We start from the raw sequence: 25,989 nt of genomic DNA, 5'->3' as shown, positions 1-25,989 counted from the left end.
TTACAGCGTCTATTGTGACTATAAAGACCCACACGAGAGTGACAGTCCTTGCTGCATCTCTTGCAGATGAAGTGGGTGTCTGGCAAGTCCTTATTGTGCTTTCTGTGCGCTCGCTTCTCCTCTGCTAGCTGTCTGATCTTCAACTCGCCCTTCTGAAGGCCCTTGTGTAAGCCCTGCCTCCATCTGCCGCGGTCGTCTGCAAGTTCTTCCCAGTTGTCCAGCTTGATGTTTACCTCTCTGAGGTCTCTCTTGCAGACATCTTTGTAACGCAACTGGGGGCGTCCGGGGGGTCTTTTGCCAGAGGCTAGCTCACCATACATGATGTCTTTTGGAATCCTTCCATCGTTCATCCTGTGGACGTGGCCAAGCCAGCGGAGTCGACGCTGCCTGAGGAGGGTGTGCATGGTTGGGATTCCAGCTTGCTCGAGGATGGCTGTGTTGGTAACTCTGTCCTTCCATGATATTCCAAGGATGCGCCTGAGGCAGCGCAAGTGGAAGACGTTCAGCCTCTTTTCCTGGCGGGCATACAGGGTCCAAGTCTCGCTGCCATAAAGGAGGGTGCTGAGGATGCAAGCTCTGTAGACTTGCATTTTGGTGTGAGTGTACAGCTTGTTGTTATTCCACACCCTCTTGCTGAGTCTGGACAGAGTTGTGGCTGCTTTTCCGATCCTTCTATTTAGCTCAGTGTCCAACGACAGGGTGTCAGTGATGGTGGACCCGAGGTAAACGTACTCGTGGACAACCTCTAATGTATAGTTGTCAATGCTGATTGATGGGGATTCAGCAACATCTTGACCAAGTACATTTGTCTTCTTTAGGCTGATGGTAAGCCCAAAGTCCTTGCACGCTTTGGAGAACCGATCCAGCAGTTTTTGAAGCTGGTCTTCTGTGTGAGACACTACAGCAGCATCGTCTGCGAACAGCATGTCTCTAATGAGGACTTCTCGCACCTTAGTCTTAGCTCTCAGCCTTGCAAGGTTAAACAGTTTCCCATCAGATCTTGTGTACAGCAAGATGCCCTCTGTTGAAGATCCAAAGGCATGCTTCCGGAGGAGTGCGAAGAAGATCCCGAACAATGTCGGAGCAAGCACGCATCCTTGTTTGATGCCGCTCCTGATTCTGAAAGCATCCGATAATGCGCCGTCATATTGGATGGTTCCTGTCATGTTTTCGTGGAACGACTGGATCATCTTGAGTAACCGTGGAGGGCAGCCTATCTTGTGGAGCAGTTTGAACAGACCATCCCTGCTGACCAAGTCAAAGGCCTTGGTCAAGTCGATGAAGGCTATGTAGAGTGGCTTCCTCTGCTCCCTGCACTTCTCCTGCAGCTGCCTTAGAAAGAAGACCATGTCAACGGTAGACCTCTTTGCACGGAATCCGCACTGCGATTCGGGGTACACCCTCTCAGCAATCTTTTGGAGTCTGCCAAGGATGACGCAAGCGAACAGTTTGCCAGTGACGCTTAGGAGGGAGATTCCATGGTAGTTGTTGCAGTCGCTTCTGTCTCCTTTGTTCTTATACAATGTTACAATGTTAGCGTCACGCATATCCTGTGGAACCTCACCCTCTTTCCAGCACAGGCACAGCAGCTCATGCAGGGGTTCCAGGAGTGTGTCCGCGGCACATTTGATTACCTCTGGTGGTATACCATCCTGACCAGGGGCCTTTCCTGCTGCAATGCTGTAGATGGCTGCCTTCAGTTCATCCACAGTCGGTTCTTGATCCAGTTCGTCCATTACTGGTAGGAGCTCGACGGCATCGAGGGCTGCGTCAACCACAACATTCTCACGTGAGTACAGCTCGGAGTAGTGCTCGACCCAGTGCTCCATCTGTTTGCCTTTGTCAGCGATGACTTCACCAGATTTGGATTTCAGAGGTGCCATCTTGTTCTGGGTGGGTCCTAATGCCTTCTTCATACCCTCGTACATTCCTCTGAGATTACCAAAGTCGGCACAGGTCTGGATGCTGCTGCATAACTGGAGCCAGTGGTTGTTGGCACAGCGCCTGGCTGTCTGCTGTACTGTTCTTCTGGCCTCTCTAAGTGCTTGCTGGGTACTCTGGCTCGGTGAGCGTTTGTACTCCAGGAGTGCAGCACGCTTCTTTTCAATGACTGGAATCATCTCATCAGAGTTAGCTTCGAACCAGTCGTTCGTGTTTCTAGCTCTTCTTCCAAACACCGACAAGGCCGTGTTGTAAACTGTATCCCTCAGCTGTTGCCATTTGGATGTCGCATCGACGCCCCCATGGCCGCTGCGCAGATTTTCCTGGAGGGTCTCTCTGAACTTTTCAGCTTTCTCCGAGTTTGCCGTCTTTCTGGCGTCAATGCGGGGCCTTCCAGCAGGTTTACAGCAGTACAGCTTCTTGGGTCTCAGCTTGAGCTTGGAGCAAACTAGCGAGTGATCTGTATCGCAGTCAGCACTATGATAGCTGCGTGTCAGAAGGACGTTTTTGAGGTTGTTACGCCTAGTGATGACCACATCTAGTTGATGCCAGTGCTTCGAGCGTGGGTGTCTCCATGACACTCTGTGCTGTCGCTTCATTCGGAAGAATGTGTTTGTGATGCACAGATTGTGGTACGTGCACAGTTCAAGGAAACGCTGTCCATTTTCATTCATTTTTCCCACACCGAAGTGTCCTAAGCAGGAAGGCCATGAGGCCCAATCAGCTCCAACTCTTGCATTGAAGTCACCCAAGATGTACAGTTGTTCACGAGCAGGTATTTGCGCTACAGCAGCACTAAGCACGTCATAGAACTTGTCTTTTACTTCTGGTGTGGCGTACAGGGTTGGGGCATAAGCGCTGATCAGGTGGACAGGACCGGCGCACGTTTGAAGCGTGATCTGAAGAAGTCTTTCTGATCCGCCCATGACTAAATCAACCATTTGTAGAAGGGTGTTTCTGACAGTGAAGCCAACACCATGCTCTCTGGGTTCTTCTTGGGCTTTACCCTGCCAGAAAAAGGTGTAGTCCTTTTCCTTTAGAGATCCCGAATCTGCAAGTCGTGTCTCTTGCAGTGCAGCGATATCAACTCGGAGCCTTTTCAGTTCCTCATTGATGACAGCGGTCTTGCGGGTGTCACTGATGGCCTGAAGATCTTCAGTCAAGCCGGTCAGCATGGTCCGCACATTTTCCAGCAAGCAAGCTTGAATTGTTGATGTTTCTCATTTCTTGTTGATTTTCTTATTGGTTTGCCTCGTGCCCAAATTTCAGTCACTTGTCAGGTTCAGGAACCTTAAGCCTCACGCACCCAGCGAGGCAGGTGAACTGTGGCGGGACAGTACCCTATTGGCTGGGGGCTGCCCAGCTTGAGGCGGGCGGTGACTGTCCAGTGAGATGCGAGGATCCCTCCCACCGTCAAAGGCAACCCCTGGCGCTCGTTCTCTACGCCAATCAAGCAAGAGCTTATAACCGGTAACTGTTGCCTCCCGTGTTGATGCAACACTGTTCAGCGATGCCGGAGTACCTCTCCAGGAGTGAGCCTGGGCATTTGTATGGAGACTCTGGGCTGCCCAGACACCAGTGTCCCCCTCTCAGCTTTACTGATATAGTCCAAAGGAGAGGATAACCTCCACGTCTGGTACCAGCTCAGCTGCAGGAGTTGCCGGGACAGTGCCAGAAGTTGACACCGAACCGCCTTCGGACTCCACTCCGGGTTTTCTGTCAGGGTTTACTCCCTTAGCCTTCCTCCTTCCCAGGATAACCCACAAGGCAGTGGGGTGTGGAGTGCATTTTAATAAATACATCAATACTATTTTCCTGAGGCCCTCATCTTTTATTGAAACAATCCCAGAAGACCTGTAAAATTTAAAATTCAATATATTTTATCAGCCCTGCTGGGGGAGGGGGCGAGAGGGACAGTGGGCAATTTTGCCAGGGCTCAGCATTTCAAAGGGGCCTGGAACTCCAGCCACCATTACTTTGGCAGCAATGGCATCATGAGCTCTGGGCCTTTTTGAAATGCTGCAGCAGTACTGCTGCACCACTCTAAGTGGCTCTGAAGGAATGGGGCAGGTGCTGTGCCATGATCCAAATAGCTTCCTCCTGCACCCCACCCCTTCTGGGGCACAGAGCTAAACCCCCCTCCCACCTTGCTTCTGGGCTCACAGTGGCTGTTGGCCACACTGATTTTTAAACACTGAGCCACAGTGAGAAACTAATACTTCAATCCTGTTGACACTTTTCAAGCATCATTATTAAGAATCATCTTATGACCTGTTGATGGCTGTGTGTTATAACCAAGCTTGTTATATGCATCATCTATAAATAAAATTAAACAAGAAGCTCAGTGTGAGTAAAGGGTATTTTATTATTGTTGTTATTATTATTATTACTATTATTATTATTTGGTTTTACTGGTCATTCTCAACTGAATAAATCTCACTCAGTTTCCCACTGCTTATATAAATGTAATCCAGTCTTCTTCTTAAAGAGACTTGGACTAAGAGTTTTGTGGTTTTTCCATCTGTTGTGTTTTTATGTAAATAATATTTCCTAAGAAAGCACAGTAGCACTGACTCTCCTCTACTCTCTTTTAAATTGTTGGGTTTTTTTTGTTTTTTGTTTTTATTAGCGGTCATAGTAGGTACATTTTTCAAACTTGCAAAGGCCATTGAAATAAAGAATTTGGACTTTCAGGCTGACATAGTGTACTCACCTATATGGTGATTTAACCAAATAAAGTCTTTAACCAGCCTAAGTCACAAAAGTATAAAAACTGGGCTTTCTTTATCTCTTACTTCTGTAAAATAGTGCCCGTGCAATATTGGTCAGCAGATTGAAAAGTTACTGAAATTCTGGAGTTTCCAGCAATATTTCACACGCTCAATAAGCTTCCTGTCCTTTGAATAATATTATAGACACCTGTTGCATGAAAATGGTTTACTCTACTTTCTACTACTTGTTTTTCACATAGGTGTAATTCTTTACCTGTATGTTTTGTAGGCAGGGATATACTGTGACCTGTGAACATGTTTGTTTTTCTTGTGGACTTCAGAGACAATTATACCAAAAAACTGTAGTTCATCAGGTATTTTTTCTGTCAACTAGAATACTGAAAAATAAGAAGCTATAACAGTGTTTGGTCTCCTTTCCAAATATGTGGAATTTATCCACATACTGCTCATTATATTAATATTCTCCTTTAGTAACTTCTGTTCCTTTCTTCTGAATGACAGTAATATATTGGGAAAGTTGTAGAATTTGGTTGCTCACAAAGGGTTAGAGGAAGAAAGAGTGGATGTAGTTCAGAGATTGACATTTCCTCCTCATAGCTAACCGTTACTATTTTGTATGTTTACTATACTCATGCCTAGTGACTAGCAAAAATCAGCATTTCATTGTATTTAGAACTGTACAAACATGGAGCACTACACCATCCCAGCTTTGAAGAGTTTACAGTCTAAACAAGCAAGATTGACAAAGGGTATGGAAAAAGGATGTAACATAGAAACAGAGTGAACAGAGTGATGTTGAGCAAAACTGGTTGAACCTCTCTTGTCCAGCACCCTAAGGATCTGACCAGTGCTAAACAATTGAATTTGCCAAACCACGGGAGGTAAATATTGTCTAGCAACATTACCAACACTTCCACTGCTGACTGGGCTCTTAGAAGACATAGAGGGGTAAATTACAGCTAAATAACAGCATGGAATGCTAAGAGCCAGGACTGGTGGCTGTAAACAAATTTTATGGAATTTTATGTGATCATATGGCTAACTAAAATCATGCCAAATTACGGGATGTTGCTGGACGAGAGAGTGCCAGAGTAGAGAGGTTCAACCTGTTTCATATTGGTTCCATAGTAATGGAAACACTCACTTTCATATTTGGTTGCACATTTAAGAGAGACATCAATATGAGCTTTGGTTAGTGATACGGAAAGTAGTACTTTATTTAAGAGAGCCAAACTTGGCCTATCATAGACCACTGTTACCATCTTCTCAGGAACTGCGTGCTGCAACTGCCTTAATCTTTAATATGGAGTCATAGTGTATGAAGACTACGGCTACGTCTACACGTGAAGCCAACATCGAAATAGCATAGGCTATTTCGATGAATAACGTCTACACGTCCTCCAGGGCTGGCAACATCGATGTTCAACTTCGACGTTGCGCGGCACCACATCGAAATAGGCGCTGCGAGGGTACGTCTACACGCCAAAGTAGCACACATCGAAATAAGGGTGCAAGGCACAGCTGCAGACAAGGTCACAGGGCGGACTCAACAGCAAGCCGCTCCCTTAAAGGGCCCCTCCCAGACACAGTTGCACTAAACAACACAAGATACACAGAGCCGACAACTGGTTGCAGACCCTGTGCCTGCAGCATGGATCCCCAGCTGCCGCAGCAGCAGCCAGAAGCCCTGGGCTAAGGGCTGCTGCCCACGGTGACCATAGAGCCCCGCAGGGGCTGGAGAGAGAGCATCTCTCAACCCCCCAGCTGATGGCCGCCATGGAGGACCCAGCAATTTCGACGTTGCGGGACGCAGATCGTCTACACGGTCCCTACTTCGACGTTGAACGTCGAAGTAGGGCGCTATTCCGATCCCCTCATGAGGTTAGCGACTTCGACGTCTCGCTGCCTAACGTTGAAGTTAACTTCGAAATAGCGCCTGACGCGTGTAGCCACGATGGGCGCTATTTCGAAGTTAGTGCCGCTACTTCGAAGTAGCATGCACGTGTAGACACAGCTTACATGTCCTAGCATGCAGTTTTCTAGATTGATCTTATCTCTCTGCATACTGGTGTTCGTAGTCTGTGTATGCAGCCTTGTATTAAAAGATAAATGCAACTGCAGACTGCATTGTAGAATTCAGTGGGCTGAATATTGGCTGTCTCTGATCTGATCGAAACCACTGATCATCAAAGGAGATGCTTTAGAAATTCTTTGTCATAACTGCTGTGCAAAGTGAACCTTCTTCCTTCATAAAGCAAATCCCAAATCTCCCTGGAACTGTAATTGACTCAAAATGTGATTAATGTAACTTAATTGTCTTGACTGTGCATACATCAGACACATCCCCCCCATCTGAGTATGTGGTGCATTGAATCACTCTGCTAATTTCCAAAGGCACTTTTAAAGGTTGTCATCCTTTGTCTAGACACTGAAATTTTAGAGGTGATGGATGCCAGGCTCAGGAGAAAGATTGAAACCTGTGTAACACCATATTTATTCAAAAGATCTGATAGCTATCACAGTACATTATGCTCATTGGAATGGAATTCTAATTCATTGGTTCCTATCTAAAAAGTCGCTTGCAGAAAAAATTGAGACTACCATTACCTTATTCTTTTTAATCTGAGATAAAAAATGTTATTGTCCACAAAGTTGCATGCGGCAATAATTCACAAAGATGCTTTTTGACATTATCTAGTAGTACTGATATAGACAAAGGAGATTTGACACAATTAGTTTGTTTTCTCTGTGTAGTTTTAGCCTATTATAAACTGAAAATGAAATTATTTTTCCTATTAATGTGTCATTGCAGGTGGTCATTTCTGGTATTTTTGTTTGTTTGTTTGTCTGTTTTTCCTTAAGCTTACACTCCAGCAATGAGAATCTAATATATTTTATCCTTTGTCAGAGTTTTCCTTGAAACTACTGAGTGTCAATGTGCCAGAGCATGATGACAGTGTACAGTTGGGGCTCTTAAATGTGAGAAAAGCAACATATATATTGACACACACACAAAGTGCATTAAAAGGAGATGAGAATTGTGACTGAAAACAATAGAATCCTGATGCACCATATGTTCTTTAGCAGTTAAACACAAAGGATCACATTAAAGGATAATTAAAAGGATGCCCTGTTGTGTTTAGGGCAGTGTGTAGACTGCAGGGAACTGTCAGCAAAAGACTTGCAAATTGTGTACAACAACTTGCGTATCTTTTGCCAACAGTTCTGTTGGGAGAGACTTTTCTGACATTTGGCCCATATTCATGGGGCCAAATTTCAGAACCCCCACCCATGTCAAGACATCCCTTCTTCCTCATGGAACGAGGTGTACAGGGATGTCGACAGAATTCTTGCAACCAGCAGATTTCTTCTGAGAGATCTGCAGTCTGCCCATGTGCTCTGTCAACAAAACTGTTGACTGAAGTTTTGTCAACAGAAGCCTGTCGTCTAGACATAGCTGAGGTGTTGGAGGACATATCGGCTACGTCTACACGTGAAGCCTACATCGAAGTAGCCTATTTCGATGTGGCGACATCGAAATAGGCTATTTCGATGAATAACGTCTACACGTCCTCCAGGGCTGGCAACGTTGATGTTCAACATCGACGTTGCGCAGCACCACATCGAAATAGGCGCAGCGAGGGAACGTCTACACGCCACAGTAGCACACATCGAAATAAGGGTGCCAGGCACAGCTGCAGACAGGGTCACAGGGCGGACTCAACAGCCAGCCGCTCCCTTAAAGGGCCCCTCCCAGACACACTTGCACTAAACAGCACAAGATACACAGAGCCGACAACAAGTTGCAGACCCTGTGCATGCAGCATGGATCCCCCGCTGCAGCAGCAGCAGCCAGAAGCCCTGTGCTAAGGGCTGCTGCACATGGTGACCATAGAGCCCCGCACGGGCTGGAGAGACAGCGTCTCTCAACCCCCCAGCTGATGGCTGCCATGGAGGACCCCACAATTTCGACATTTCGGGACGCGGATCGTCTACACGGTCCCTACTTCGACGTTGAACGTCGAAGTAGGGCGCTATTCTGATCCCCTCATGAGGTTAGCGACTTCGACGTCTCACCGCCTAACGTCGAAGTTAACTTCGAAATAGTGCCTGACGCGTGTAGCCGCGACGGGCGCTATTTCGATGTTAGTGCCGCTACTTCGAAGTAGCGTGCACGTGTAGACACAGCTATCGTGCATCAGGATTATCCATGAATTGTGTTACTCTTATTTGCTATCATATAACTTTCATTTCTTTTCAAAATATCAGAATATGTGTGAGTTAGTGGTTTTCTGTTGCCACGCTGATGTGTTGATTTTAAAATAACGACAGTATACAGTTTCCTTGGGACAGATCCTCAGCTGATGTAACTTGTCATATCTCCACTGCGCAGCTGTGACAGGTAATAACAGCTCAGGATCTGCTCCTTTACTTTTTTATTTAAGGTAAATAACAGCATAGGCCATGAACTTTTAGACCCATGGTGTCCAATACATTGTCCACTCGCCACATGTGGCAAACAGGACTCCATGATTTGGTGAATAAGGTTCTGGAGCCACATGCGGCTCTTGGAGCCTATAAAGGTGGCTCCTCAGAGCCACACATGTAGCTTGCCCTTGACCTGCTCTACCCACTCCACACACATGCCCCACCACTTGGTGAGCCAAGTGCATGGTGGCAGTGGCAGCAGCAGCTCCTGCAGCTCTTCCCTCGACACGGCTCTTGGGCCCAGCACGGCTCCTGCAGCCCTGGCCTGGAACAGAGCAGCCCCACATGGCTCTTGCAACCACACGGCTCCTGCAGCCCAGCGCAGCTTCTGCAGCTCTGGTGATCCCGCTGGCACCAGCAGCCCCAGCCTGGAGCCACATGGCTCCTGCGGTGGCAGCTTGTAATTCACCAGCATATTCAATGAGAGCCTCTGTGCGTGCGTATTCTTGGCTCTGGCGGTACCTGGCTCTGGGAGAAGGGAAGGACATTTGTTTAGAATTGGGGAGCTGTGGTGAATATGAAAGGATGACAGTGACAAGTGTGGTGATCCATGAATTGCTGTTGGACTGCACTGTTTTAGTCAGTAGGGTAAAGTTGGGTGGACTTGAGTGTCTGTGCTCTTGTTTGCACATTTGTATTTCTTTGTCATCGGTACAAAATGGAATAAGTAAGCTTCGAGACAATTGGGAAATACACATTGTTACTGGCAGATTCTGTAGATTCCACCTGATACTGAAAATCAAGCAATGCATTCTTTGCCTCTCTTATCCCCAATAGCAAAGATTACACAATCAAACTTCAGCTGACAGTTTTGCTGATGCATGACGCAAAATAGGATCCAGTTTGTGCTACCAAAGCAGCACAGTCTGGGCAGAGGAATGATTAGCAACATTTTCTCTTTGTCAGTAAGTTTAAAATACGTGAGAGAGAGCCCCAGACAATGTTGTGTAAGAATGTGCTATTTTTACATAGTCACAAAGCTGACTATGAGAGCATCAGAGCAGAAGGTTTTTGAGGATCGATATATATGGGAGTTGAACTCTCAGGAGCTTTCTCTTTAATGCAATGCAAGATGTTATGCTTTTACATTCAGATGGCTAACTTGATTTACTGGATTACTAAAGATAATTATTTTATGTAAAATCCTAGTGGAGAAAAGTCATTGGAGATTTTACCGTAATGCAGCTAGTCAAAATAAAGGTCAGGTGGGACATATCAGGCTAATCCTGACTGCACTGAGGGAAAAAACTGCCTATGCTTTGACTCTGCTGGGATCAACTTCCAGGTAGCATCTTGAATTAGCTGTCTTGATGCAAAAAGGTACCAATTTTTACAGTGAAAACATAGCCAGAAATATACTACCATCATTAACTGCTGGGTCATTTAACCATTCCAAACATCACTCATTATAAAGAAATAAAAACCGAAGGTTCCCCAGTTCAGACAAATGTACAAATGAGGTGTCTTCCAACACATTACATACATCTTGGAACATTATCATTGGTTTCCTTTTTTCTCCTTAGGAGGTCAGTGCTAGGCCAACTACCATAGGTAGCAAAATGTCCAATCTGGCTGTGGAGAACATTTGCCTCCAATGCCTACAACAGTGTTCTCACTTCTAGGTTTTCAGTATCTGGATAATCCAAGACATCCGACAATAACCTTTAGTTAGGATTGACTTCAGAGAACTGATAAATGACAAGCTCAGTATCCAGAATCTCCGTCTTGGCAGCATTTTTTTTAATAGCTGTGATAGTATACCTTAAACGATGTGCAAAGTGTTAGGCCTAATTGTCCTGATGGTGCTAGTGGAAGCCATACAACAAAGGTCTTATTTCCCTATTGGTTGATTATAAATTACGTGAGAAATTCTAACACCATTAAAAACAGTGGCAAAATTCCCATTGACTCTTGTTGGGCCAGTATTATAATTTATAACTATAATAAAAGAAGAGGAATTACAAGCACAGGGGAAGAAGATGTGACCCATGTAGTTCCATTTCTTCTCTTATTATAGCAATAAGCTATAATTCTGGTCCCACTGGAGTCTATGGGAGTTTTGTCATTGACTTCCGTGGAGTCATGAAGAAAACAATTTATGAGTAGACTCAACTGCAAATATGGAGGCTTGTTCTATTTTTTTTAAGTCCCATAGTTAGAAATGGTGCTTTAAAGAAGCAATAAACTTGGCTACCTTGTCCCAGAGAACTTACAGTGTAAGTCTAGAGGAGAAAGAGAGAAATTCTCTATGGTAGACATTGGGCAAGAAGAAGGACATACATATTGATTCTTTAATGTACCAGTTGTCTAGGAGAAAGTTCTTGTTTATATCTGCTGCTGCATAACTGTGCTTGGTCCTTCCTTTGTAGTGTTCTTTAACTGTCTGTTGTCTTCAGAGAATAGATAATAGAAATCTTCCTCTTGCTATTAGAGGTTGAACCTCTGATCTGAAACTCTCTCATTTGGCAAACTCTGTAATCTGGTATTATTTTAATTAGCCAGATGACCACTTACCATGGGTTTGGCCAAGTTTCCCACAGTCCCATAAAATTTGTTTACAGCCACCAGTCCTGTCTCTCAGTGTTCTGTGGTGGTATTTAGCTGTAATTTACCCCCAGGCAGTGGAAGTGGTGGTAGTGTGCTAGATGCTATTGATCACCTGTAGTCCAGTAAATTCTCTCATCTGGCACCGGTCAGGTCCTGAGGGTGCCAGATGAGAGAGGTTCAGCCTGTATTATTATCTTGTAGTGGTGATATATAGAGGGCAGGAATCTCTCTTCCTTCAGACCCAATGCCTATCTGACTCTGCAACTGACTGGTATAGACTCCTTCTTTTTCATCTAAATGTTGGTGGGTTATGACTGAAGTTTACTAGTCTGGGATCAGTTATTTATTCTTAAGTTTCTGAGTTTCATTGTGCTGAGTACTGAAAGTTTTGTGTTTTGGTTAATAATGAAAACGTATTGTTTTGAAAGTACTAACTTGTTTGTACAGACTGCGTTATCTGGTTAGCATTCAAATCACAGCTAAATATGGAAAAAATGACCGATAACTTGAGGGGAAGATGGGGAATCCAGTTCCCTGTTGGATGTGCATGACAGTGGTCAAGGTTATGCTAGTTATAGAAAATGTTGATTCCAATGTCTAGCCAGACAGAAGTAAAGCATATAGATATATAGAGGATGTCCCTGCCTTCAGGTTTAACAAAGAAATATGCTGATGCTCCACAATCATTTTATTCTTCAAGATTTAATCAAGGACACACAATATGAAAAACAAAGAATGTATTGTTCTTTTTGTGATTAATTTTTTATTGATTTCATAAAGAAGCAGACAGGGAAAAGTACACAAAGATGAATGTCTTAGATCTTTTATGTTTCCAAATACCACATATTTCATGGGATCTCCAATAGAATTATGAAGTTACACGATTTTAGGACGTGACAGAACTATAAGACCAGACAATATAAAACCAGGCACTACTAGATAAACATGACATATAAGAGAAATAAAATAGGACAAAATTTCCTGGAATAGTGGAGGAAAGGAGAAGACTTTGGAGACAGAAAAATGGAGGAGTTAATTGGAATGAATGTCTGGTATTCTCTGAGCCATCTCAACATATTTTTATCCAAATGTATATAGAAAAGGAGTCCAAATATCTTTGAATTTATATAATTGTTCCCTAGGGTGATGAGAGTCTTTCTCTGGCTGTCAGGGACGGCAGCCTGACTCTCGCTGCTCCTGACAGTGGAGAAAGCTCTCCTGTCAGTGGTGACAGCTGAGTCAACTGCCGCCCTGAGTGGAGCCAGGAAACTGACCAGAGAAGGAATTCTGATCAGTTCCCCTGCCCCACAGAGTCATATTAACCTGAGATATGTGCAACTCGAGTGCATGTATCTTCGGGGTCTATTGTAAACCAAACCAAACCAATCATAAGCTCTGGAAAGGAAAGGCTGAGAGCTTCCACTCATACTCACTATACGGTAGAAGCTCTAATATTTAGCATACCAAGGGAATTGGGGGTGCTGGACAATCAAATGTGGTGGATTTTGTGGAACTTTTGTTGCTGCCTTCCTTACCAGCTGGGCAGATGGCTTGCCTGCTTCCATCTGCCCCTGCAAAGCAGCTAGCCCCTGATACCATTGCTGCTGTCTGAGCAGCCAGTCAGCACTGCTGCTGCTACCTCCAGCTGGTGAGCTGTCCCTAGCATGGCAGCAGGACCCTGACCCTACTGCCACTAGCCATGGCTTGGCCACAAGCCAGCAGCCGCGCTGCTGCTGCCACTGGCTGGGCAGCCAGCCACACTGGTACCACGGCAACCATAATTCTGTATATTCATATGCCCAACTGCTGCAGCATCCACAATTCTGTATGTTCCGTATGTTCATATGCTCAATTAACTGGCACTGGCCCCTAGTGGAGCAGGTGCTAGTTAATTGAGCATGCCAGTTACCCAAATAACTCAGTTTTTATTGTATATTCATCCTATATTTCCTTGTACCACAAAGAAAAAAAATACATTCTAAGGGGACAAAAGGGAGCCCACAACCACAACCACATTTCTCCCTCCTCTATGTATAGGATGTGCAAGGTATTATTCCCTCTTTTTGCAAGACAGGACAGCAGAATAATGATAATGCATCTTGGTTATTCGGGTGGGGATTGCGGGTTGTGGGGATTATTTTCCAAGGGTTATATGCTCTCTTCCCTTTGGTGTACAGCCAGAGATTGATTTCCATCCTCATATTAAATGGACATTTAACTGATGGGACACAATTTCTCTGACAAATTGTAAATTTCTGCATCAAAGAGCACAACAAGCAATCCATTTGAATACGTGATTCTTCTATACAAACTTTATACTTCACGTTCATGTGCCCAGGGACTGAAGTCATAGAAGCTGACGGAGGATGGAGGGTTTAAAGAAGCTGAAGCAGGGAATACAGGTGGCAGATGATGGGACAATGATGAGAGAAAGACTAGGGCTGTGTCTACACTACAAACATACTTCAAAGTTAACTTTGAAGTAAGGGAGGCTAAGTTCAAAGTCACTACTCCACTCCTGGGTATGTAGTAGTGGCTTAATTTGAAATTTAACTTTGAAGTTAAGTGTGTATAGATGTTCTGCACTCCTTACTTTGAAGTAAGGAGTCAGCCAAGGTGGCAGCCCCCCTGGAGTGATGAGAAATGGAAAAATACTGCAAGGTGAGTAGATATGCCAGGATAGGAGAAGGGGTGTGGGTGAAGGCCGAGTGAGAAAAATAAGGTGGCGTTGGAGGAAAGCTTATCAGAAAGCAGCCTGAGAAAGGTGCACTTAGCTCCATATGACAATGTAACTTCAAGACTGGCTTAAGCCAGAAAATTCAGCTTTCCATATCTGTGTAACCCATAACAGAACAATTGTATGGGGTATATAAGGAAGTCCGTACTTTGTTTTTGTTGAGAACTGGTTGCCCCTTGCCTTTTTTACTGTGGCCATGTAAAATAAAGCGCTTCTGTTAGCCAAACAATGATCCTGTCTGAATTTCTACATCAGGAGGATGGCGACAGTCTGGCTAGCCCAAGCAAGGCTCTATGGTCCCTGCTGGCTGCCTGATAGGAACCAGCTCCACAGCATCGCCAGGCAGGAAGTTGAGAGCATGCCACAAGCAGGAGGACCACTAGCTCCCTGATGTACAGCCCCCTCTTAAAGCCTCAGCTGCCACCTACACCCCCAGACAGCCATGGCATCCCCCCAGAACGTCCTGAGCCTCTGGAGCCCACCAGCAAGTCCCCTTAGGGATCTCAGCAGCTGGTGAAGCAGCCTCCCAAGAAGGGCCCCTCATGGAGTGATGCGGAAGTGCAAGAACGAGGAGGTCCTGCTGCACACCAGAGTACGGCACCACAATGCCGATGCCTATGAGTGCCTGGTAAGGGGTCTTCCCTCCCAGGGGAACCCTGTCCAGACTGGGGAGAGCATCTGGATTAAGGTCAAGGAGCTTCGGAAGCTGTACTGCTGGGCAAGGGACACGCACAGCTGCTCAGGGGCATGGCCCACCCATTGCCCCCATTATGAACAGCTCCACTGGCTCCTGGGGCCCAAGGAGGTCCAGCCCCCCAGTATGCGGTAAACACTGCTGCACCACCACTGGAGCTGGAGGTGGCAACTGCTGAGGAGCCGGGACTCTCGGGAGACACCATCACCTACTTGCAGGACCATGCGATCAGTCGGGGTGTGATGATGAGGATTCCAGCACTGGAACCCTCGTCATCACTCTCCTTTCTGAGCCATCAAGCCAGGACCCCTCCAACTGGGCTTTCCCCTAATGTGTGGAGGTACCTGCAGGTAGGCACCAGGTGTTCAGAATGCCTCGGGGCTTGAGGAGGGGAAGCCTGCCCTGGCACAGGTTACAGGGAACCACGTGCCTGGCTGATGCACATCACCCACAGCCCTGCCTAGCTCTGCAGAGCATTCACCTGTGAAAGGTGTAGGGGGGCCACAGCAAATCCATCCCCAGCTACACCATGAGGGGACGCGCCTGCACCCGGTATACCTTGGGGCCCCTGGACCACCAGGCAATGGGGAGGGAGCAGGGGCTCAGAGCCACAGGGTCAGGATGCATGATAGTCCCGCTGTCCCTTTTTGTCCCCATAGGCCTGCCATCTGGGAGCCGACCCAAGTCTGACTGTGACCAGCCCTCAGGCAGCAAGGTCCAGTAGGCTGGCACCCCACCTTAGGCTGCCTTCCACCAGAGTCGCTGCCAGCCCAGACACCACTATTACAGGGGGGAGAAGGAGACAGCTGCACATACAGCCGCCCTGCGGGAGCTGACACCTGTGGTGAGGACTGGCTGGCAAGGGAGCGGGAGGTTTGGTTGCAGGTGGCCGATTGCCTGGAGACCCTTACGCAGGCTGTTGCCAACTGCCCCATCCAACCTCCTTCCCCTCACAAGCCTGACCCACTGCCACCCGCTGCAGCCCTTCCAGTTCCCCTGCTGCAGGTCCCACCGCAGGTGCCGACTTTCGGGCCCTGCCACCTGCTGCCTACCTGATACTGGCAGAGTGGATGGTGGCCAGCATGATGGAGGATGAGTGGATCCCTCCTGCTGCCCCCTGCTCCCTGCTGACCCCAATGTTGTTGCACCCCTTCCACACATCTACCCCCCATGGTTCCAGCCCCATCCCTACCTCACAGGGGTCCCCTGACCCGAGATGGCAGGGGCTCCTGCGCCTCTTGTAACTTCTGGCCCACCACCTCAGTGAATGAGTGAGCTGCCCCCATCCCAGCACCCTCACCCAGTTCAGTGCCCCATCCCAATGCCACCCCAGGATCCCTGTTATACATCATTCCCTTATGTAGATAGTTTCCCACGATAACATATTCATATGTTTTAAAAGTTTATTTTGCACAAAGAAAATCCATGTGCTTACACTCCTAACCCCTTGCAGTGGTGGAGGGGTGCATGATGGTGGGGTGAAGTGGAGAGGGTCATTGTTGGCCCCAATCAAAGGCCTCCTGCAAGGTGTCCCTGACCCACACCCCATCCCTTTCTGCCTCACAGCTCAGGACACCAGGTGGCTGCTCATACACATGGTGGTCTCGGCAGCCCAGGCCTGGACAAAGGGCTCCCATTTGCTCTCCATGATATTGTGGAGAGTGCAGTGGGCCACAACCACCGCCAGCACATTTGGGATTCTGATCTGCAGCCTCTTGTGGAGGCATCTAAAATTGCCCCTTCATCCACCCGAATGCCCACTCCAGGGAACTCCCGGCACGGTTCAGGCACCCGTTGAACCAGTCCTGGGATGGGTTGGCGCATTCAGTATAGGGCCTCATGAGCCACGAGTGCAAGGGGTAGATGGCATCGGCCATGATGCAGGGGGCACGGTGAAGTCTCCCACTGTGAGCTTCATGGGAAAGGAGGTAGGTCCCCTCCTGCATTCTGTGGCTGAGACATGAGTTCCTGAGCACCTGGGCATCATGGGCCTTGTGGGACCATCCCACATAGATGTCCATGAATGGACCTTCAGAGTCCACGAGGGCCCAGAAATATTATGTTCTGGGACACGGATGAAAAACTGCATGTCGTTCAGCCTGCCATAACAAGTGGAAACCCCAAGTCCGCAAAGCCAGCCAGGTCAACGTCCAGGTCTCTGATGGTGACCACCCGGCAGAGGAGGGGAGTGTTGACTGTCTGGATGACCTGCATGGGGTACAAGAGGGATGTTTCCATGAGTGTGTGGCCCAATGGTCCTCGACCCCATTCAGGGCACCCCCGCAGCCACATGCAGCACCCCCCCATACTGAGTGCCCCCCATGGGGGATACATGTCCCCATCCTGGCTTGCCTCCAACAGGAGTGCCCCGATGGTGGCCTTGCCTGCCCTGAACTGATGTCCAGTGATGAGGGGGCTGTCCAATGTGGCAGGTTTCCAGAGGGCAATAACTACCCTCTTACACATGGGGGACTGTGGATGTCCCAGTGCTGGAGGGCTGGGGCAAGCCAGTGGCACAGCTCCCTGAATGTCTGCTGGCTCGTTTGGAGGTTTTGCAGCCACCAGTTGTTGTCCCAGTCCTCCAGCACATGACACTCCCACCGGTCGGTGCTGGTGAGACAGCTCCAGCATTGCCAGATCACTGAGGTGGGGTGCAGCTGCTCCCCCTGGCAGAGGGTCAGCAGGGCGCGGGCTGTACAGCTGGCCCTGCGCTGCTGCTGCATGACAGCCACCAGCAGTGCTGCCAGTGGGTTGGCCACGATCTGCAGGAGATCCCCCTCGGGTAGCTGCTGGGATCCATGCCAGACCCAACAGTGGCTCAGCTGTGTGCGAAGGGTGTGCTGTGCTGTGCTGTGCTGTGTGCAGCCTGGCAGCCCTGAGCACGTGCTGGGTGAGGGTGTTGGTAGGGGCCCTTTAAGAGGAGGGCTGGCTGGTAGCCCAGAAGGGCTTGTCGGATGTGCAACCCCTGCCTGCATCATATCATCCTGGCCCCTTACTTTGAAGTTGGGGCTATTGTGTGTAGATGTTTACTTTGAGGTAGGGGGAGCCTACTTTGAAGTAAGGGAGGGTGCATTTTGTGTGTAGATACTCAATTTTGAAGTCACTTACTTCAAAGTAAGCAACTTTGACGTTATTTTGTGAGCATGTAGAAGAGGAAGTAAGAAGAGCAGGGACATAGAGGAAGGAGCTGGGGGAGAGGAGGGTGGAAGTGGGCAAAGGCACAAACAGGGACAAGTTCAAAGAGAGGGGAAATAGGAGGTGATAGGCAGAAATCATTAGACCATCTAGCTCAGCAATCTGTGTTGATCCTCTCTTTTGCTCTGTTCTGGGAGTACAGCTGCATAGCTCAGCTCCCCAACACCTTTCTATGATATCTTGTGGGGAGACCTTCTTGGAGGAAGGGCAAGCTGCTGGGCATTGAAGACCCCCAGTGGCAGGGTCTCTGATTGGCAACAATTTTAAAAGGTAGAATTGGAGCCCCCAAATTCCTGAGAACAGCTGGCAGCTGCACTTCCCTCTGTTAGTCTCTTTGGCATGTGGACCTGCTGAGCTAGCTCCCAAACCTGATATAATCAAAAATGGTTCATATTTGATCCATCTGGTTAGGGAAATTGTTAAATGCTTCCATATTCCTGCAACCCAAATACAGGTACAAAAGAGTGTAACATTGCTAAAATATAATTGAAATATGTCCTTTCCATAATCAGTTCACTCCTGTCAGATCAGTTTGGGATGAGGTATCCCCTTAACTCACCTACTAGGGCACTTCACAAGCAGCATTTGATGAGAAGTGATATGCATGGCCCAGGGGTTAATAAAACATAAGCATGGAGCACGAGAGATAACCCAAATAAGTTAGTCAGTCAGTTGCTTGATAAATTCCTATGTGCAAAAAGAGCAAGACAAGTGAGAAACAAACAGTGTACCACAGAACAAGTACTCAGCTAACTCAAAGCTTTTAAAAAACCTTTCTGCTTCTTGTGGCTTTTTGAACAGATGCACTTCCTCATCAATGCTGACATGGATGTAAGGTGAAAAGTCCATAAAATATTTGAGTCCTTGCCGCTTGGCAAGTTCTGTATCTCTTCTAAAGGCCAATCTCTGTTCAGCCATGTATTCTGCAGACTCTCAAAGAATTCAATTCAAAATTATCTGGACAAATGGGAGAAATGGCCTGAGATAAATAGAATGAAATTCAATAAGGACAAATGCAAATTACTCCACCTAGAAAGCAAGAATCATTTACTCACAAAATGGGAAATGACTACCTAGGAATTAGTAGTGGAGAAAAGATGTGGGGGTCATGGTGGACCACTGGCTAAATGAGTCAATAGTGTAATAACATTGCAAAAAAGCAAACAACATTCTGGGATATATTAGCTGGAGAGTTGTAAGCAAGACACAAGAAGTGATTAAGACTCAGCTGGAGTATTACATCCAGTTCTTGGCACCACATTTCAAGAAAGATGTGGACAAATGGGAGATAGCCAAGAAGAGAGCAACAAAAATGATTAAAGGTTTAGAAAACATGATCTATAAGGGAAGATTAAAAAATTGGGTTGGTTTAGTCTGGAAAAAAGAAGATTGAGTGGGGCCATAATAGTTTTCAAGAACCTGAAAGGTTGTTACAAGGAGGACGGAGAAAAAATATTCTCCATAATCGCTGATAGCACAATAAGCAATAATCTTAAATTGCATCAAGGGAGGTTTAGGTTAGGCACTAGGTAAAATTTCCTGTCAGATTGGTTAACCACTGGAATAAATTTCCTAGGGATGCTGTGGAACCTCCATCACTGGAGATTTCTAAGAGCAGCTTAGGCAAACACCTGTCAGGCATAGTCTAGCTGCTGCTTGTTCCTGTCATGAGTGCGGCGACCTGGGCTTGATGATCTCTCAATGTCCCTTCCATTTCTATGATTCTTGTTAGACTATGAATAATCTGACGTAGACACAAGTGCTTTCACAAAAACAAAAACCAAAACCTAATGGAAGCTATTGCATTTTCTGTTTCATTGCTCTCCATACATTATTCAATTTGATGCATTCAAACTGCTTACACATACCAGGGAATATATGTCAGATAATTCAGATCTTCCATGTACAAGATGAAGTTTTTCCACTGTTACATTTTAAGTCAGTGTCTGAACGTTATTTTTAAAGTCTTTGTATCCTTTGGAATATTTACATAGGCTGTCAGGGAATCCCCAGCATTAATGAAACAAAATAATGTCTGCTTTGAAAGAATCCCAAAAATCTGACAGAAATTTTACCTTTGACATTAAATATTCATATACAATTTTTTAATGAGGACGTTAACAAGTGATTTTGGAATTTCTGTGTCTGACCCCAGCTTCCTCAAGGCTGCTGTTTTTACAAGTATTCTGGACAATCAATATGGCAGATTGATTTGCATGTACTCCAACATATTCCAATTTGAATCCAGGTTATAGTAGGCCTGCCCCCAGACATTCAGCCTTGGTGCCTGGCAATGGCATTGTGAAAGGAAAGGAATCCTTCCTGAAGGGCCATAGTGGTTCAGGACTAGAGCAGAATGCCAAATTGGTGCAGTTTCTCTCTGCAGAGGACAAGGGATGGCAGATCTATAATCATATATGGATCCATTCAATCTTTTGTGGCTAGGTACAGGGAGCTTCTGGAATGCAGAACTCCATGAGGAAGAGGGTCTGTGGAACTACAGAATTCAGTCTCCAAATCCTGTCCTTGTGTTCTGAAGGCAGTTCAATGATTTGGTCCTGGCTGTTTAGGAAGGTTTGAATTTCACCCACAGAAAATGAGTAAGGAAGGACTCTGAAAGATCCTTTCCAAATTTTGTTTAATATAGGTCATAAGATTAGGGCTTGAAGAGACCTCAGGAGGTCATTGAGCCCAACCCCCTGCTTGAAGCAGTTCCAACCATAACTACGTCATTCCAGCCAGGGTATTATCAAGCTGGGCCTTAAAAACCTCTGAAAATGGAGATTCCATAACCTCCCTAGGTAACCCATCCCAGTGCTTCACCACCCTCCTAGTGAAACAGATTTTTTCCCTAATATTCAACCTAGACTTCTCCCACTACAACTTGAGACCATTGCTCCTTATTCTGTCTTCTGCCACCACTTAAAATAGCCTAGCTCCATCCTCTCCGGAAACTCCCTTCAGTTACTTGAAGGCTGCTATCAAATCCCTCCTCACTCTTCTCTTCTGCAGACTAAATTAACACAGTTCCCTCAGCCTCTCCTCATAAGACATCAATATAACTGCCCTGGTAATTTTTATTTCTCTCTCCAATTTGTCCGCATTTTTTCTGTAGCAGGGCATTGGGTTGGGGGATCAAAACTGGATGTAATATTTCAGATGTGTCCTCACCAGTGCCAAATGGAGGAGAATAATTATGTCCCTCGATCCGCTGTCAGTACTCCTACTAAACTAGTCCAATATGTCATTAGCCTTCTTGTCAACAAGGGCACACTCTTTACTCATAGTCAAATTCTTCACCACTGTAATCCCCAGGTGCTTTTCCTGACTGGCAGTCAGTCCTCATCCTGTAGCAGTGCATGGGATTCTTCACTCCTGAGAAAAGGACTCTGCACTTGTCCTTGTTGAACCTCACCAAATTTCTTTTGGCCCAATTCTCTAATCTGTCTAGGTCACTCTGAACCATATCCGCAACCACCATCATATCTACGGCTCCCCCACAGCATAATATCATCCAGAAACTTGCTGAAAGTGAAATGCAACCCATCATCCAGATCATTAATGAGGCTGCTGAACAAAACTAGCACCATCACTGACCTCTGAAGAACTCCACTTGATACGGGCTGCCAGCTGAATGTTTATCCATTGATCACTACATGGAGAGCTGGATGATACAACCACCTTTCTACCCATCTTATAGTCCATTCTTCCAATCCATACTTCTTTAACTTTCTGTCAAGAATACTGTAGATGTATCAAAATCTTTTGTAAAGTCAATGTATGTCACATCCACCACTTTCCAAATATCCACAGAATAAGTTATCATAGAAGGGAATCAGACTGGCCAGGCATGACTTTCTTCTGGTGAATCCATCTTGACTGTTCATGATCATCTTTCTCTCCTCCAAGTGCTTCAAAATAGATTCATTGAGTACCTGCTGCATGGTTTTTCCAGGGGACTGAGGTGAGGCTGAGTGGCCTGTAGTTGCTATGATTCTTCTTCCATTTTCAAAAGACAGGCACTATATCTGCCTTTCTTCCTGCTCCCCCGACCCCCTTTGTCTGGGAATTACACTAACCACAGTTTCAAGTTTTCCATATGAACTTACTTCTTCCATAGTTGACATCTCATTCTGAAGATAAATTTGAGGTTTAGATTTAGATTCAGGCTCCTTTTCATGAGGCTATCACTTTTCATGTCTATCACTGATGGGCTACATCTACATGTGCCCCAAACTTCGAAATGGCCATGCAAATGGCCATTTCAAAGTTTACTAATGAAGCACTGAAATGCATATTCAGCGCTTCATTAGCATGCGGGCGGCCGCAGCACTTCAAAATTGATGCGCCTCGCCGCCACGCATCTCATCCAGACAGGGCTCCTTTTCGAAAGGATGCCACCTACTTCAAAGTCCCCTTATTCCCATGAGCTGATGGGAATAAGGGGACTTCGAAGTAGGCGGGGTCCTTTCGAAAAGGAGCCCCATCTGGACGAGACGCGCGGTGGTGAGGCGCGTCAATTTCGAAGTGCCGCGGCCACCCGCATGCTAATGAAGCGCTGAATATGCATTTCAGCGCTTCATTAGTAAACTTTGAAATGGCCATTTGCGTGGCCATTTTGAAGTTTGGGGCACGTGTAGACACGGCCATGGAAGAACAGAATGATCTCAGGGAACAAATTTTCCCATGTAAAATGTTTTTGAGAGCCAAAATGTTAAATCATACGGGTAGAGTTCCTAAAAGTTAGAAGAATAATCAGGATGAGGATAGGCCTTTGCTAGAAACATACAGCTAAAACAAACAAACAAACACCCCTCATCTAAAAATCTTCTACAGTCAGAATGTAATGATTGTGGACAAAATGTAATAAAGACACTTCCCCAGTAACAGCAAACTTCAAGTTTTTTAATGTGTATTCCACTGCCTTCTGGTTAGGTAGGAATTGGTGGACTGGGAATAGGAGAACTTTTCCAGATAGCTATGAGAGGTCACAACTAAAATGCAGTCTTTCTGTGGGGAGCCAAATGAAAATATAATCTGCTGAACGTGGCTGTTTCTTCTCATGAGAGGGGACAGAGACATGGTAAAAAAGTGATGTAAATCAATCACACGATGCTTCCCATGTAATATATGAAGCATACCATAGAATCATAGAACGCTAGAAATGGAAGGGACCTTAAGAGGTAGAGTCCAGTCCCCTGCCCTCATGGCAGGACCAAGTACCATCTAGACCATCCTTGACAGATGTTTCTCTAACCTGCTCTTAAATTTCTCCGATAATGGAGATTACACAACCTCCCTAGGCAATTTATTCCAATGTTTAACCACCCTGACAGTTAGGAAGCTTTTCCTAATGTCCAGCTTAAATCTCCCTTGCTGCAGTTTGAGCCTATTGCTTCTTGTACTATCCTCAGAGACTAAGAAGAACCGCTATCATGTTCCCTCACAGTCTTCTTTTTTCTGAATTAAACATGCCCTCTCTTTTCAGTCTTTTCAAAATACTTTGAGTTGATTTGTGGACGTAGACAATGTTGGAATTGACCACTTCTATTCTGGACAGGGTTTAACCCTGAACTCAGGCTGATTTTAAATAAGTTTTTTGTTCAAGTAAAACAGTTTACACAGTTCTAAATATAACCTGCAGCACACAAACTATTTGGGACCCAATTCAGACATCATAAATGAGCAGTCTGAGCAAAATAGTTGGGAAAAAGTTGATATATTGCATTCATTTTTAGGTGTATTTATAGAATGTTTTCTCCTCTAAGAATTAGGAAGAGATGCTGTTTGTACCTGTTCCCTGGTGAGTGTTGGTGAAGCATATTTGTTAACTCAGTTTGACACACAATATATTCTGATATTTATGGTGCCTTATGCTATGGTATTTCTGGCAAAGTACCTTACGCTATTTTATTTAGTGTTTGTGAAGTTTGCTGATTGCTTCCCCATAGAGTTTGCTTTTATTGACAGCCAGCTTTATGCACTTAGATGGAGATAGAGCTGAAGAAGGAAGATTCTGTATATAAACATTTTTTTTCTCAATTGCTTAAAAAATAGTAGTAGAATACACAATTCCTTGAGTTTCCTGTACCCTTCTATTTTAGAGAGTGGGTACTTCTTTTTCAATTTGAGATTACAGGTTTGACTGATAGTTTGGTAGGCTATACTTAAACTTCAGGAAGGCATTTGACTTAGTCCTGCATAGCAGTCTGCTTTAACCCCCCTGCCCTCAATAAGTACTATACAAAACTACTGTAGCCCATGTATCAAATAGATTAAAACTGGTAAAGTCATAGATCTCAAGAATGGTGGTTGTCGTGGGGGCCCATCAGGGATCTGTGTGTGTTCCAAATGCTCTTCAATGTTTTCATTAATGATCTGGAAGAAAACATAATTGCACTGCTGGCAAAGTTTTCAGAAGATAAAAAACTTGGTGAAGTGATAAATTATTATGGGATCAGGTCAGTTATGCAGACTGTTCTGGATCACTGTGGGATCCTTCAGGCCTGCTAACAGCAGGGGGCATGAGGTGTGGTTGCAGGGGTGGGGGGCAGTGCAAAAGGGACAGTTGCTCCAGCGGCCAGCAATTCAAAAGGGCCTGGGGCTTCCAGCTGCCAATGCTGCTACCACAGGAGTGGTGGCAGCCAGAGCCTTGTGCCCTTTTAATTGTCACCAGAGCACCACCCTGCGCCCTCCAGGACGCTGCAGGGACTGCCTGGTGGGGAGTTCTGGCACAGCACACTGTGAGTGGCACTGAGGGCTAGATGCCCCAGCCCTGCCCCTTCTACCTGACGCTCCACGCCTTCTGAGAGTGTGGAGCTGGTCTCCTCTCCCCCGCACCCATTCCCTGAGCTTGCCTAGGGGAAAGCAACTCTCTCAGCCTCCTTGGCATCATTTCACCAACATGCCCCTTAATACAGCCACATGCAAGGTCATACATCTAATGACAAAGATTGTAGGTCCCGCTTGCAAGAAGGTGGACTGTATCACACAACCCATTCCAGAATGCAGAGGACACTAAGAAGGATTTAGGGAAGGGGAGCCTAGACTCCCCATTTGACTGCCCAGAGCTAGGCTGCAGGAGGCCACATAAACAAGTCTGGTGGGTCACATGTGGCCCATGGGTGCTAGTTGCCCAGCCCCATGTTAGGGACCATGGTAGATGGCCAGCTGAAATGAGATGCTGTAGCTAAGAGGGAGAACATTGCCATTGGTTGGATAAACAGGTATATCAGGTAGGTGTAGGGGTATTCCTTTAAATATGGAATTAATGAACCAAAACCATAATATCATGTGCAGTTTCGGTGTCCAGACTTCAAAACAGATGTTGACAAACTGGAAATGGTTAAAAGATGAGTTGCAAGAATGATGCACGGTCTGAAAAGTATACCTTACTGGGAAAGACTTAAAAAGCTCAGGCTAATTAGTTTAAGAAAAGACTGAGAGACGATTTGATCATGGTCTACATGGGAAAATGGTTCTGATAGTAAATTGTTCTTTAATCTAAGAGTGAAAAGTACAACAAAATCAGATATCTGGAAGCTGCAGCTAGATAAACTTTTTCTAGAAATAAGGTGCACACTTTCAACAGTGAAATTAATTAAGCTTTGGAACAACTCACTTAGGAAGATACTGGAATCTCACTTGAAGTTCAG

At 45.9% G+C, this 25,989-nt stretch overlaps 1 protein-coding gene and 1 long non-coding RNA gene across 2 annotated transcripts in view; one reads left to right on the top strand and one right to left on the bottom strand.

Annotated features, from left to right (window-relative positions):
• AGBL4 (AGBL carboxypeptidase 4) overlaps positions 1 to 25,989 on the top strand; it is a 1,459,638-nt gene that overhangs the window by 540,950 nt on the left and 892,699 nt on the right. The gene's annotated exons all lie outside the window — the stretch shown is intronic.
• LOC142017572 (uncharacterized) overlaps positions 17,218 to 25,989 on the bottom strand; it is a 35,631-nt gene continuing 26,859 nt past the window's right edge. The window contains exons 2-3 of the long non-coding RNA XR_012646557.1: positions 18,894 to 19,021; positions 17,218 to 17,347 (exon numbers count right to left, since the gene is read on the bottom strand). This is a non-coding gene — a long non-coding RNA (uncharacterized LOC142017572). The remainder of the gene's footprint in view (positions 17,348 to 18,893; positions 19,022 to 25,989) is intronic.

This window comes from Carettochelys insculpta, chromosome 9, assembly GCF_033958435.1.
Source record: "Carettochelys insculpta isolate YL-2023 chromosome 9, ASM3395843v1, whole genome shotgun sequence".
Classification (NCBI taxonomy): Eukaryota; Metazoa; Chordata; order Testudines; family Carettochelyidae; genus Carettochelys; species Carettochelys insculpta.
Note: the sequence above shows the minus strand (reverse complement) of the source record. Positions and strands in the feature narration are given on the sequence as shown.